This window comes from Antechinus flavipes, chromosome X (assembly GCF_016432865.1).
Source record: "Antechinus flavipes isolate AdamAnt ecotype Samford, QLD, Australia chromosome X, AdamAnt_v2, whole genome shotgun sequence".
Lineage (NCBI taxonomy): Eukaryota > Metazoa > Chordata > Mammalia > Dasyuromorphia > Dasyuridae > Antechinus > Antechinus flavipes.
In genome coordinates this window covers 39847740-39860582 of record NC_067404.1, presented here as the reverse complement: position 1 = coordinate 39860582, position 12843 = coordinate 39847740, and the positions used below count along the sequence as shown (strand labels likewise).

Here is a 12843-nt window from a genome sequence, read left to right as displayed (position 1 = left end):
AAGATACAAACCCTGGATTCCTGATCATAGTGTTCTTTCCTCTCTACCGGTGGTTCCCAAAGTGTGGGCCACAGATCCCTGGGAGTCCCCAAGACCTTATCAGGGGCAAAGTCAAAACTACTTTCAGAGCAATAATTAGAAGTTCAAATTTCTAATAAAGTCAATATTGACAGACATAACTCACTAAAACAAAAACTCCCCACGTAGGTCCCGCAACCAAAAAGACAGAACCGGCACTCCGTATCCCGCCTGCCTCTATCTTGAAAGCAAGTTTGTTTTCCCATTTGAGTTTCCTGAATGAAAAGTCACAATGAGTAAATCTAAAGAGATGTCCATGTGCCCCGGAGGTGGAGGAAGGTATTCGTGCTCCGGATGGCTAAAGACAAGCACAAATGGCCAGTGTGATCCACGACCATGTGATGATGGGCTGCTGGCCAGATGGATACATATATAACAATCATCTCATGATCAATGTATTTAGCAGCTTGTGCTCTACTAAGAACACAGCATTAACTGCAGAGTATTCCTTACCAAATTAGAATTCAAGCAGGGGCTTGTTTAGCCCTGGTGAACAAAGGGCCAAGTTTGATCTTTAATATCCGTGAAAGAGCTTTTTAACCTATTAAACATTATCCATGTAGACTTCATATGTGATTCCAACAAGCACTCTTGTAAGTCAGCAAGATATGTGTTGTTATTACCCTATTCAACAAATGGAGAAACTGAGGTCAAGAATGCAGAGGGCCACAGACAGTGGGGGAACTCTGGGTGAGGTATAAGACCCTTCAGCCCAGAGAGAAGCTGCTGACCCTGTCTGGTTCGGCTCCCCGGCTCCCCCGAGGGCTCTCGGCCTTCCCGAGACGTCAGGGGCCGTGGCAACCTGTGTTGTGATCGAAGCAGAGTGATACCAGGTGGCAAGCTACATACAATAGCAAGTTGTTCGTGTGGTCTGACGTGTGCAGGATATACTTGGCACATGCCCGGTGTTTTTATCACTTAAGGGTATGAGGGTATATATGAGTGAAAGAATGGGGGATAAACTGACTCCATATTTCCACCATCCTCAGGCTTCCCACCTCAAAACTCTTCCACTAAAACGATATATTTTAATCACCCCAGCATGGGGGCTCTAGAAAGCATGTCATGTTTTGTCATCCCAACTTGGGGGCTCTAGGAAGCAGGACGCAACAAAGAGAAGTAACAAGAACAAGACTGCACTAGTCAGTGGCAGATCCAAAGCGAAATGCCAGATCTTCTCACCCGTGACCTAACCTTCTTCTCACTGTAACTTTCTACATATAGTTGAAGAAAGGACAGTGAATTTGGAATTAGGGGCCCTGAATTTGAACCTTACATCTGCTGCTCTCTACTTGTGTAACCCTGATGTCCCTTTCTCCTTCTGGGCCCTCAGTCTCCTCTATGTTGGATTAGCTGATCTCTCAGGTTCCTTTCAGCTCTAAATCATAGGATCCTAGCTCTAGAACTGGAAGGGACCAAAGAGACCATGTGGTTCCAACCCTTCATTTTAGAGAAGAGGCTAAGAGATTCAACTGTGGTCACAAACGCGTCGGAGACAGGATTTGAATCCAAATCCATTGACTCCTGTGCCACTGCACTTTCTACTGGACCAAGCTGTTCCATCATTCACTAAGGAACTAGAAAGGGAGAAAGGATCTATGGAAAGGTGTCGGGTCGGAACAGCCATATCCGAGTCATCGCCTTGGGTCGGCCACCGAACCATTCCAAGCCACATTTTCCTTAGCTGTAAAATCAGGATATGATTCACACTCTGCCCCTCACGGGGATATTAGAAAAATCAAACGCGATCACATATGGAATCGCACATTACTACCTCTTATTATTGGGAAAACACATCACTCGTTAAGGTTTCTTCAAAGTAGAAATAGTCATTTCTATGTGACCCTAAAGTCTACCTCCAGCATAGTCCCAAAGAGTACACGACCCACCCCGGCAATTAGTCAGATCCAGCCGCTGACATGCCATTTTATAGAATAACTTCATCCGTTGGCCAGCCGCCTTGGAAATGACCTTGGGGGGTGAGGGAGAGAATGTTTAGGAGCAAATACTTTCAAGTTTGAGCCCACTCTTCCCAAGGCCCCAGGTGGAACAGGGAGAGCATACCCTGGATTTGGGGGAGGGAGGAGAGGAAGAACTCTTCATATTTCTGTTTTTACTAGATCTTCTTGATAAATATTCCCGTATAAAAAAGCTAAATGATGTTCACTGGTAAAATAATACTGAGACAAGAATCACTGGGCCAATCAGTGAAATAAGGGAAAGACTAACTGTAACTGGAAATTAATATTGGGGACAACACACTGGAATGGACCCTCCAGACCAAGTAGCCACTAGACAAGACCCTTGATACTCCAAGACACGCTGGGTCTAGCTAGAAGGAAAACCCGGCCTACTATGCACAGGCCACAATGGTGCCAAGTAACAGGAAACCAAGAAGCCACTAGTCAGTCCCCGTTTCCAATCACCATTATTGGAAGATCTACCAGTGACATGGAACCATGTAAGCTGACTTCAAGAAAGAGATCCGGGGGCATTCTGGCCTGGTCGAGAATCAATTGCAATTCGGGCCTGGATATTCCTACCTCCCTACTTTTGTTCACTTCGTTCCCCCCGCCAGAAAGATTTCCTTCCTTCTGAGTCCATTTAAGTCCTGCATACCCCAGGTCGGGACGACTAGGGAACACTGCAGTGGACGGAGCACTAGAGTCACAAAGACTTGAGTTTACCAGCCTCAGATATGTCCTAGCCATATGATCCTGGTCAAGTCACCTAACTTCTATCTGCTTCGGCTTTCTCAACTGGCAGAAATAAAACGAGCGTAATAATCGCACCTACTTTCCATGGTCATTATAAGGATCAAATGAGATATTTGGAAAGTGCTTAGCACAGTGCTGGACGCATAGTAAGTACCCGAAAGATGTCTGTTTCCTTCCTTTCTCCCTCCTTCCCTTTCTACTTTCTTCCCTCCTTCTCTTCCTTCTTTCCTTTCATCCTTCAAGGTTCAGCTCACCCTAGCTTCTACCATGGATGATCAGAGGCTTATAAAATACTGAGCTGGAAGGCCTTTAAAGACTATTTTGTCTGGCCCCCTATCATTTGACACGAGGAAGCTGAGGAGCTTGCCCGTGATCACAGAACTAATCACCAGAGCACCCCCTGGACATACCGGTCATCTGGCATCTGCTCTAGAATTCTCTTTTAATATCCCCATCCCACCCAACGGCTGGCCCTTGTCCCCAAACAGCTTCCCAGAGCTTCTGTCTTCTGATGGCCCCGGCGCCCAGCACACACTAGGAGAGCAATAAATGTTTGTTGACAACAGTGACTTCTGGCATGTAAATGAGCATTAGCTCCGATAACCCTGAAGTGCTAAATGCTCCCCTTCCATCAGTCACCTGGAGAGCAGGGCCAGGTGGAGCAGCTCTAATGAAACAAGGCCCAGAGAGAAAGGCTGGTACATTACCGGAGTCGGGCTAAATATAACCTGAATGCGCTTTCCGTGCTAAGTCTGCTGTTTTCTCTGTAACGGCTTAAATGGTGCATCCTCTAATTGAACCTGGCAGCTAAGACATATGGGCTCATTTTCCTTGTTTCCAGTCTTCCTGGCACAGAACATCAAACTACAGTGGGCAAGGAAAAGTCCGAGCTCAGAGGAAGGTGATTGGAAGCGCGAGTAAAGAGGACAATTAAACGCTCTTTGGACAACAGGGGACGATGTCACAGGAAACACTCAGGGGTTCCCATATGGCGGGGGAGTAAGCTAAGGTCAGCGGCCCCAAAAGCTACCAATGCAGAAGAACACTTCTGCGTTGCCCCGGGTCCCAGAAGGATGCTGGGCTCTCGTTCCCACGCTCTAGATTCCAATCAATTAACCAGGGGTGGCCAAACCACAGCCTGGGAGCCATACCATCTGGCCATGTCTGAGAGGAGATAAAATCCCAATCCATTTCAAGTCAGGCAGTTCAGTGTCTGTGGCCAATTTGGCACGCGCTGGCTTCTGGGAAGATGGGGAGATCTTGCTTTTCTGTTTCATGGGTGCGAAGTATACTCATAAGAGTAGCCAAACTTTGACACGGAGTCAAAGCCATGGCAATGTACTCATGGGGAATGGTTAGTGTCCTTCCTCTTTCTCCTCTCCCCTTCACCCTGGGGAGAATTTGTAGGAAGAGGGGAAGGGAGGGGAAGATGCTCCGGTAACGTGGGGAGGAATTCCTGTGCCCTTGTGAGTTTCCTTCCCAGGATGACAAAACCTAACAATGGTGAGAAGCCATTTCCTGATCTGGGGGAGACAGGAAGCAGGCTGACTTAATTAAAGACACTCAGAATAAGAGGGGTCTTACTGAAGAATGGGTGGGAGATGGTGCGACGGAAAGACTATTTGATTTGGAGTTAGAAGACCTGAGATCTAATCACAACTTTTCCATTTATTCTACGTGACCATAGGGAAGCGGCTTTCAGTACTCCCTGGGTCTTCCTTTCCTCATTGGGACAAAGATCTCTTCCAGATCTATCTAGATCTTGTGATGAGATAATGGGTAAAGAGCCATTAAACCCTGATTTAAAAGTAATTGGAGGCGAGAAGAGGACAGGGGATGCGAGAAGGGGGTGGAAGAAGAAAAGAAGACTGGATATTGAAGGCAGTAAGCCCAGTTATTCCTAAAATAAAGGCTGCACAGCTGAGAAGAGGCTGCTTATTGGAATGAATATATTCCAAGATGCCTTTTGTTAATTCTTCAGAACTGGAAAATATAGTTCTCAGTCTCTCACTTCAACTGCCATGAGTTTTTGTTCTTATCTCCATTCCCCTCCCTCACCACAGAAGGATCCATTGTAGGAACCAGGGACATTTTTGCCTGGAAGAAAAGAAGACACGAAGGAGGACATGAAATCTGTCTTCAAGTATCTGAAAGGCCGGCAAACGAAAAAGGGAAGCGATTTTTTCTGTCTGGTCCCAGGGGCAGAAGCAGGAAGAATAAGTGGGAGCCAGTGGGCTCTCCTGCCCGAGAGGGCTTTACTCTCCCGCTGCCTGACCACTTGTTGGGGAATACAATAGGACATTCCCGTTCTGGTGTGGCCTAAACTAGAGAGATGGCCGCAGAGGACCCGATCAACTCAGGCTGAGATGCTGCCATTTTTTCCTCTATAAATGATCTGTACACTGTCTCTGACCCACACACTCACACACACACAAAAGAGAGAGTGTTTGAAAATATCAATGGAATAGAGACATAGGAATACATACAAACGTGAGCACGTTACAGCCCTAAGTATCTTCTCAATCATAGGATCTTGGGAACTTAGATTTAGGACCGGATAGGACATTGAGCCCAACGTCCTCATTTATAAAATGAGGAAAATGAAGCACAAGAAAATGAAGGAACTTGTCCAAGGTGACACAAGGGACAAGTGTCTGAGCTTCTCTCGCCAGCTCATGATAGCATTACTTAGCCTTTTAACCTTGTTAAGACAGTTATCTCTGATATATCTTGTCCGTGTGACCTTGTGAGGGTAACTCACTAAGGCTAGAAGTTAGAGAGGAGGGCCCACGCCAAAGCCTGTGGAGTGATAGCTTCCTCAGCCATATACTTAGCTCAATAACCCATCCAGAAGGGAAAATCAATAAAAAAAACAAGAACTCACATTTCTCTTATGTTCTAAGGTATCTTCCCCAGCCTCCCATGAGGCATAATTATGATTACCTCTATTCTACAGATGAGAAGACTAAGGCTTAAAAATGTAGGCACCGTTACACATTAGAGACCGGAAGTGAATCCAATTTCTCCATCTCCAAATTCAGCACTTTTCCCTCTCCACTGAGTACTAGGAATTGCAGAGTGGCCCCAATATGGACTTCCAAAGGTCCATTCAAAGTTCCATTCAAAGTCACTGGTGTTGGCCAGAGGCAAATCATTCAAAAAAAGCCAGCAACACTGGAAATCCCTGTGGATATTCGAAGTGGAGAGAGTTTAGAAAGACTCCTTGCCTTCTACAGACCACCCGAGCCCTGAGAGAAATGAAAACAAAATGGAGAATGAGGTTTTGCAGGGGTAGGAGTTGACGGCTGCCTTTATTTGTGTTTTGAAAATATAAAGTTATTATTAAAAATAATTAACTCATAAACTCTGTTGGATTCTACAATATAGTTTCTTCCAAGATAAAGAAAGGTAGAATTTAATTACAAAAGATTAGATAATCAAATTAGCAAGTATTTCAGAACCGAATTGAAAGTATTTTTCTTTTTCCTTCCAGAAATAGCTATCGAGACTTAGCTGACTTCATTATCTACACAGTCTCTCATCTGTTGATAGGCTTAGAGTTGAACATTTATTGGTTCAGTCCACCAAATCAGAGCCAGAGACTCAGTATATAGAACAAGTACTGTTTATCCCTAAATCTTGCATTGTCATTAGTAGGAAAATTAAATAACTTTAAAATATTTTATTTTAAGAGATACCAAATTAATTTGGTGACAGGACAGGCAGAAAAGGAAAGAAATCAGTACTACCAAGAGAACACTGTACACAGCAACAAGATTATATGATGATCAATTGTGGTGGATGTGGCTCTTTTCAACAATGAGCTGATTCAGACCAGTTCCAATGGACTTGTGATGGAGAGAGTTACCTGCATCCAGAAAGAGGACTGTGGGTAATGAAAGTAGATCACGATGTAGTATTTCAATACAATTTTTTGTTGTTGCTTTTTGCTTGTTTTTTAGGTTTCTTCCTCATTTTCCCCTTTCTGATCTACTTTTTCTTGGGCAGCATGAGAAATGTGGAAATACGTACATTAGAATTGTACATGGGTAACCTATATCAGATTACTTGTGTCTTAGGGAGGGGTGGGGGGAGAGAAAGAGAAAAAAATTTGGAACACAAGGTTTTGCAAAGGTGAATGCTGAAAACTCTCTTTGTATGTTTTGAAAATAAAAAGCTATTATTTAAAAAAGAGAGAGAAATCAGTTCTAAAGTGTTTACTTGGCTTGAACATTGTTTCTGGAAAAAATTAAAATACACTTTGAACTATGTCATAATACAGATATTAGAAGACTTAGTCTTAAAAGAATAGGGAGATTTCCTGCAATTTATTGGGAAAATGAGATGTCTGAAGAGTTCTCACAAGTTTGCTGATGCAATAATCTCCACAATTCTTATTTCTGCAAAGATGAGACATGTCTACCAAGGAAGTAGTCTTCTGTTAATAAAATACTTGGCTTAAATGAAAGCTAAGTGCAATGCAAAATAGAATCCATGGCAATTTTCTAAGTAATAATCTTTTTTAAATGTTGACTTGATAATCTCTATAAAATCTTGTGGAGTTTGTCAATTTTGCCAGCACCTGCTGGTAAGAATAGGGTAACCTGGAATTCATGTTTGTATCTGTTGCCAAAATTCACAAGCTTATAAACATTTTTGTATATGAATTCTTAGAGACTCTATGATACAACTTTTTTTAAAGCTGGGATGTATGTTATCAATAGCAATTCTAAAAAAGAATTTCTAAGCAAATTTCTCTGATTAGGCTTCATTTTTCAAAGAGAGGGAACTAAGTTAAATTTATAAGATTTATAAAATAAGATCCATGCCCCATTGAGAAATGATCAAAAGATACAATCGGTGCCCAAAGGACTATAAATTCATGAATATCCTTCAACCTAACAACACCACTACTAGGCATGAACACCAAAAGAGATTTCAAAAAATAAAAATAAAAAAGAAAATGACCTATATGTACAAAAAAATATTCATAGCAGCTCTCTTCTCAGAGCAAAATAACTGGAAATCTAGATGTCCATCAATTGGGGAATGACTCAATAAACTGTGGTACGTGTTCATGATAGAATTGTTGAGGTCTAGATTTGGGGTACCTAAATGAAATTAGGGTTTAGTTGAGGTCTAGTGGCAGGTTTGGGGTACAGGGAGTCAAACAGAGCTCCCCTACAACCCTCCTGGATTCAGCACAAGGATACGGCGGTAAATGAGGTCTAGTAGCGGCATGAGTCCCCAGTAAAGGCATTTATTGGCCCGAGAGCTAGACTGATAAAAGAGGTTAATTATTGGTTTTGGAAGTAAGGAGATGGGTGAAGGTAGAGATAAGGAGGGCACCGGAGAGAGGGTCCAGTGGACAGTGGGTCCTCATATGGCTAGCATGTTTGGGATTTCTGCCAAGAGGGGGTTCCCAGCGTGGCCCTTTTATAATAGAAGATTTAGCTAGGGGGGCTTTTTGGGTGTAGCCCCAAAGTTGGCTCAGATCCGGGTGGGGCTGGGACAGGTCCGGATCTTCTATTGGAATACAAAGGGACCAGGATTTGTGAGTTGGAAAATGATGAGCAGGATGCTCTCTGAAAAAAAAAATACCAAACAACTCTGCAAAGTGTTCCATGAACTCAAGCAAAGTGAAATGTACTATATACAAAGTGATAGCAATGTTCTGGGATGACTTTGCTCAGTAGTACAATCATCCACGACTACTCTGAAAGACTTAAAATGGATCCAGAGAAGGAAGTGAATGTGTCTAAATACAGATTGAAGCATTCTCAATTCTCTTTTTCTCTGTCTCTCCTCTCTCTCTCTCTCTCAATTTAATTTTCCTTGAGAGCTTTTATTTTCATTAGGGTGGGAGATATTTGTTTTCTTGAACAATTTGACCTTTAGACTAGTTCCAGTGATCTTGTGAGGAAGAGAGCCATCTATACCCAGAGAGAGGACTGTGGGAACTGAGTGTGGATCACAACATAGCATTTTCACTCTTTTTCTTGTTGTTTGCTTGCATTTTATTTTCTTTCTCATTTTTTACCATTTGATTTGATTGTTCTTGTGCAGCAAGATAATTGCAGAAAGATGAATGTATATATTGGATTTAACATGTATTTCTACCATGTTAAACATATATTGAACTACTTGCCATCTAGGGGAGGGAGTGGAGGAAAGGGGGGGTGGAAATTGGAACACAAGGTTTTGCAAGGGTTAATGTTGGAAAATTATCCAATCATACATTTTGAAAATAAAAAGCTTTAATAAAAAAATTTTAAAAACAAAGACTTTTATGGAAAGATTTTGCATAACTTCAATGTGTTTTCTTAACTGTAGGTAGGAATAAGGGAGACAAAGTAAAACTCAAAAATATAAAATATAAAAAAATTTTGTTATGAAAGTACTTAATAAATGCTTTATCTATCCAAAAGTAAAAAATAAAAAATAAAGCTGTGATGTATGTTCATTTCTTGGGCCTGTAAGAAAATTGTATATATTGGTGTTTTATATAAAGTGATCCACAACTCTAATGGACGTGGCCCTCTTCAACAATGAGATGATTCAAACCAGTTCCAATTGTTCAGTAATGAAGAGAATCAGCTACACCCAGAGAGAGAACTATGGGAAATGAGTGTGGACCACAACATAGCATTTCTACTCTTTCTGTTATTGTTTGCTTGCATTTTTTTCCTTCTCAGTTGTTTTTCTTTTTTTCTAGATCTGATTTTTCTTGTGCAGCAAGATAATTATATATATATTGGATTTAACATATACTTTAACATATTTAATATGTATTGGACTACCTGCCATCTGGGGGAGGAGTGGAGGGAAGGAGGGGAAAACTTGGAACAGAGGTTTTTGTAAGGGTCAATGTGGAAAAAATTACCATGCATATGTTTTGTAAATAAAAAGCTGTAAATAAAAAAGTAAAGTGATCCACCTTTAAACAGTGTATATACTGAACTGGGCTGAAAATTTAACTGAATGACCAGTTGTATATTGTAATTGATTATTTAATATAAAACTCATTTTCAATGTATTCTTGGTTATCGCTCTTACCTGTCTGAAAAAAGTGCATATCAAAGTATTATGTTGCATGGATTATTTATTTGTAATTGGACAAATTTTAAGAATGAAGAAATATAAAATAAAAGAACCCATACTATAATTAGAAGCTGTTTTTTTGGATTCTACATTCTCATTAAAGAGGAAATCTTGAGCATATTAACTATAGTTCACTTTAAATGAGCAGATCATTATATACTTCAACAAGGATACTGTATGAGCATGTATTCTGACAGAAGTGGATCTCTTCGACAAAGAGACCTAACTCAGTTTCAATTGATCAATGATGGACAGAAGCAGCTCCACCCAAAGAAAGAACACTGGGAAATGAATGTAAACTGTTTGCATTTTGTTTCTTCTTCCCGGGTTATTTATACCTTCTGAACCCAATTCTCCCTGTGCAACAAGAGAACTGTTTGGTTCTGCACACATATATTGTATCTAGGATATACTGTAACATATCTAACATATATAGGACTGCTTGCCATCTGGGGGAGGGGGTGGAGAGAAGGAAGGGAAAAGCCGGAACAGAAGTGAGTGCTAGGGATAAGGTAAAAAATTACCCAGGCATGGGCTCTGTCAATAAAAAGTTATAATTATTAAAAAAAAATAAAAATAAAAAAAGAAGAGTACAGGACAAGGGGGAAAAAAGTTCACTTTTTCTTTTCTTTTTTGGTAATAAAAAAGAGCATTCATATCATTCGAGATGTAGCCATAGGGCTTGAATTCATAAAAAACCATCAAAGTTGGCCAAGGGCACCTAGGGGCAGGAAATTCATGGTATCATAGATTAGAGCCAGAAGGGACCCTACAGATAATCAAGTCTTACAAAGGTGGAAACTGAAGCAAGTGACATATCCAAGGTTACATAGATGGTAAGAGTCAGAGTGGGATTCAAACTCAGCGCCTTTAACCCAAATCCAATGCTTTCCCACTGCATGATACTCAGCACTGTTGAAGCTAAAGCTCCAAGGTGTGTTCTTAGACACCGGACAGAAGGAGGAGGAGAGACTGAGAAGCCTGGGTCGGGGGAGGATGGGGAGAAAGGGCCAGCAATACAGAGTGAACATGCCTTCCCCCACCCAGGAGAGGTGACTGAGGAGGGGCCAGTGCTGGAAGCCTGGCCTGGATGAGGTCCATCTGAGCTCAAATCTGAGCTACACTGGCAAGCTTTGTTGGGGGAAGGTGGGAAAGGAGCACCCAGGAGGGTCTTTAGTCTATCCTCTATCTTCGGGGGGGACAGAATCTCCTCACTGAATTTTCCCAGGATGCCTGGGCCCTGACAATTTCATTTGACCATTTTTCAGGGGCTCTTTGCAGGGCCTCTTTCTCCTGGCCTTGAGGGTTTTAGGGTGGTGGGTGTGAAATGTCTCCAGGTATTAGTAAGAGATCCTTATATAGCACAGCAGGACTGCTGAATGTGTCACAGTGGGGCCGGGCCAAGCCAACACCATAAAGCCTCTCATTTGTCATCTCAACACTTCAACTCTTGCTAAGCCAAGGGATTCAATTTACACGTCTTCAGTGCCTCAAAGATCTGTCGTAGAGGGTTGGGAAGAAGGGGTGTAGGGAACACCCCCCTCCTCCGGTACAGATCACAGCCCCTTTCTGACTTTGGAGACAGTCTTTGACATTTACAAAATCACAGGATTTCAGAGCTGGAAGGATCCTCAGAGGCCAAAGAGTCCAATTGAGCCTTGAATAAAAATCCTCACCACAATACCCCCAACAAGTGGTCAAACAGCCTTTGCTTGAAAGGTCACAGAATTCTAGAGCTAGAGCTAAAAGGGATCTCAGAGGCCATCTTATTTAAGTCACAAATAATAGTGTCAGAGGTGGGATTTGGACCCAAGTCCTCAGACTCCAGAATCAACTCTTTCCACTGGACCACACCACCAGCCATTCCATACTGGGACCAGCCTTTATCATGACGAAGCTCTCCCTTACATCAAGAAGCCAATCACCAGCTTTTCTGTCCCATCTTTTGCTTTTGCCACATCCCCGAACTACATGGCTCCCATCATTCTGACCTTTATAACAGGCCCTCTGATCCCACAACTCCCCTCTCTCGTATACTTTTTCTAATGTCATTTTTCAATGAACAAAAATCCATTTTCTTTCCCATCTCCCTTCCCTCAATGGAATAAAGAAAAATAAAAGAATTCTTGTCATAAATATGCGTTATCAAGAAAAACAAAATCATACTTTTGGCTATATCCAAAAGACATGTGTAATTCTGCACACCGAGTCCATCCCCTCTCATCAGAAGGACGATAACAGGAAAGCCTGTTTTATTACGAGTCCACGGGAATTATGGTTCATTATTGTATTGATCAGAGATCATAAGGTCTTCAGAGTCGTTTCTTTTTACAATATTGTTATCATTGTATAAATTGTTCTCCTGGCTCTGTTCACTCACTTCACTTTGCATCGGTCCATACCCAACTTTCTCTGAGACCATTCCCTCCATCGTCTCTTACGACACAAGAGTATTTCATCGCATTCCTATTCCATTATCTCTCCAGGCATTCCCTTATTTAGAGGCACCTTCTACGCTTCCGATACTTCCTTCCCAGTTACCTGCTACTCTTGTCATCTTAGCTTCACTGTGCATTTGCCAAGAAAATTTTAAATTCGTGTAATCCAAAGTACACATTTTATGTTCGGCAATCTCTCTCTATCCCTTCTTTTGTCATGAATCACTCTTCTGGCCACAGATCCAGAGGGCAATTTCTTCCTCGGTCCTCTAATTTATGGTATCGTCCTTTAAGGCTATGTCACGTACCTAGCTGGAGATTATCTTGGTATGTGGTGTTAGATGCTGCTCTGTAGCTACTTTCCACCACACTGATAATCTAAGTTTTCCTAGCAGTTTTGATGCAATAGTCCGTTCTTGCGCCAATAGCTAGGCTCTCCCATCCTTCTCAAACATTCCAAGTGCTCTTAGATTCTCTTCTGCGCCAGGCTCTTTGCTCATTCTTTCTAC

At 42.0% G+C, this 12843-nt stretch overlaps 1 protein-coding gene across 6 annotated transcripts in view; it reads right to left on the bottom strand.

Moving 5' to 3' along the window:
* ARHGEF6 (Rac/Cdc42 guanine nucleotide exchange factor 6) overlaps positions 1 to 12843 on the bottom strand; it is a 112704-nt gene that overhangs the window by 55417 nt on the left and 44444 nt on the right. The gene's annotated exons all lie outside the window — the stretch shown is intronic.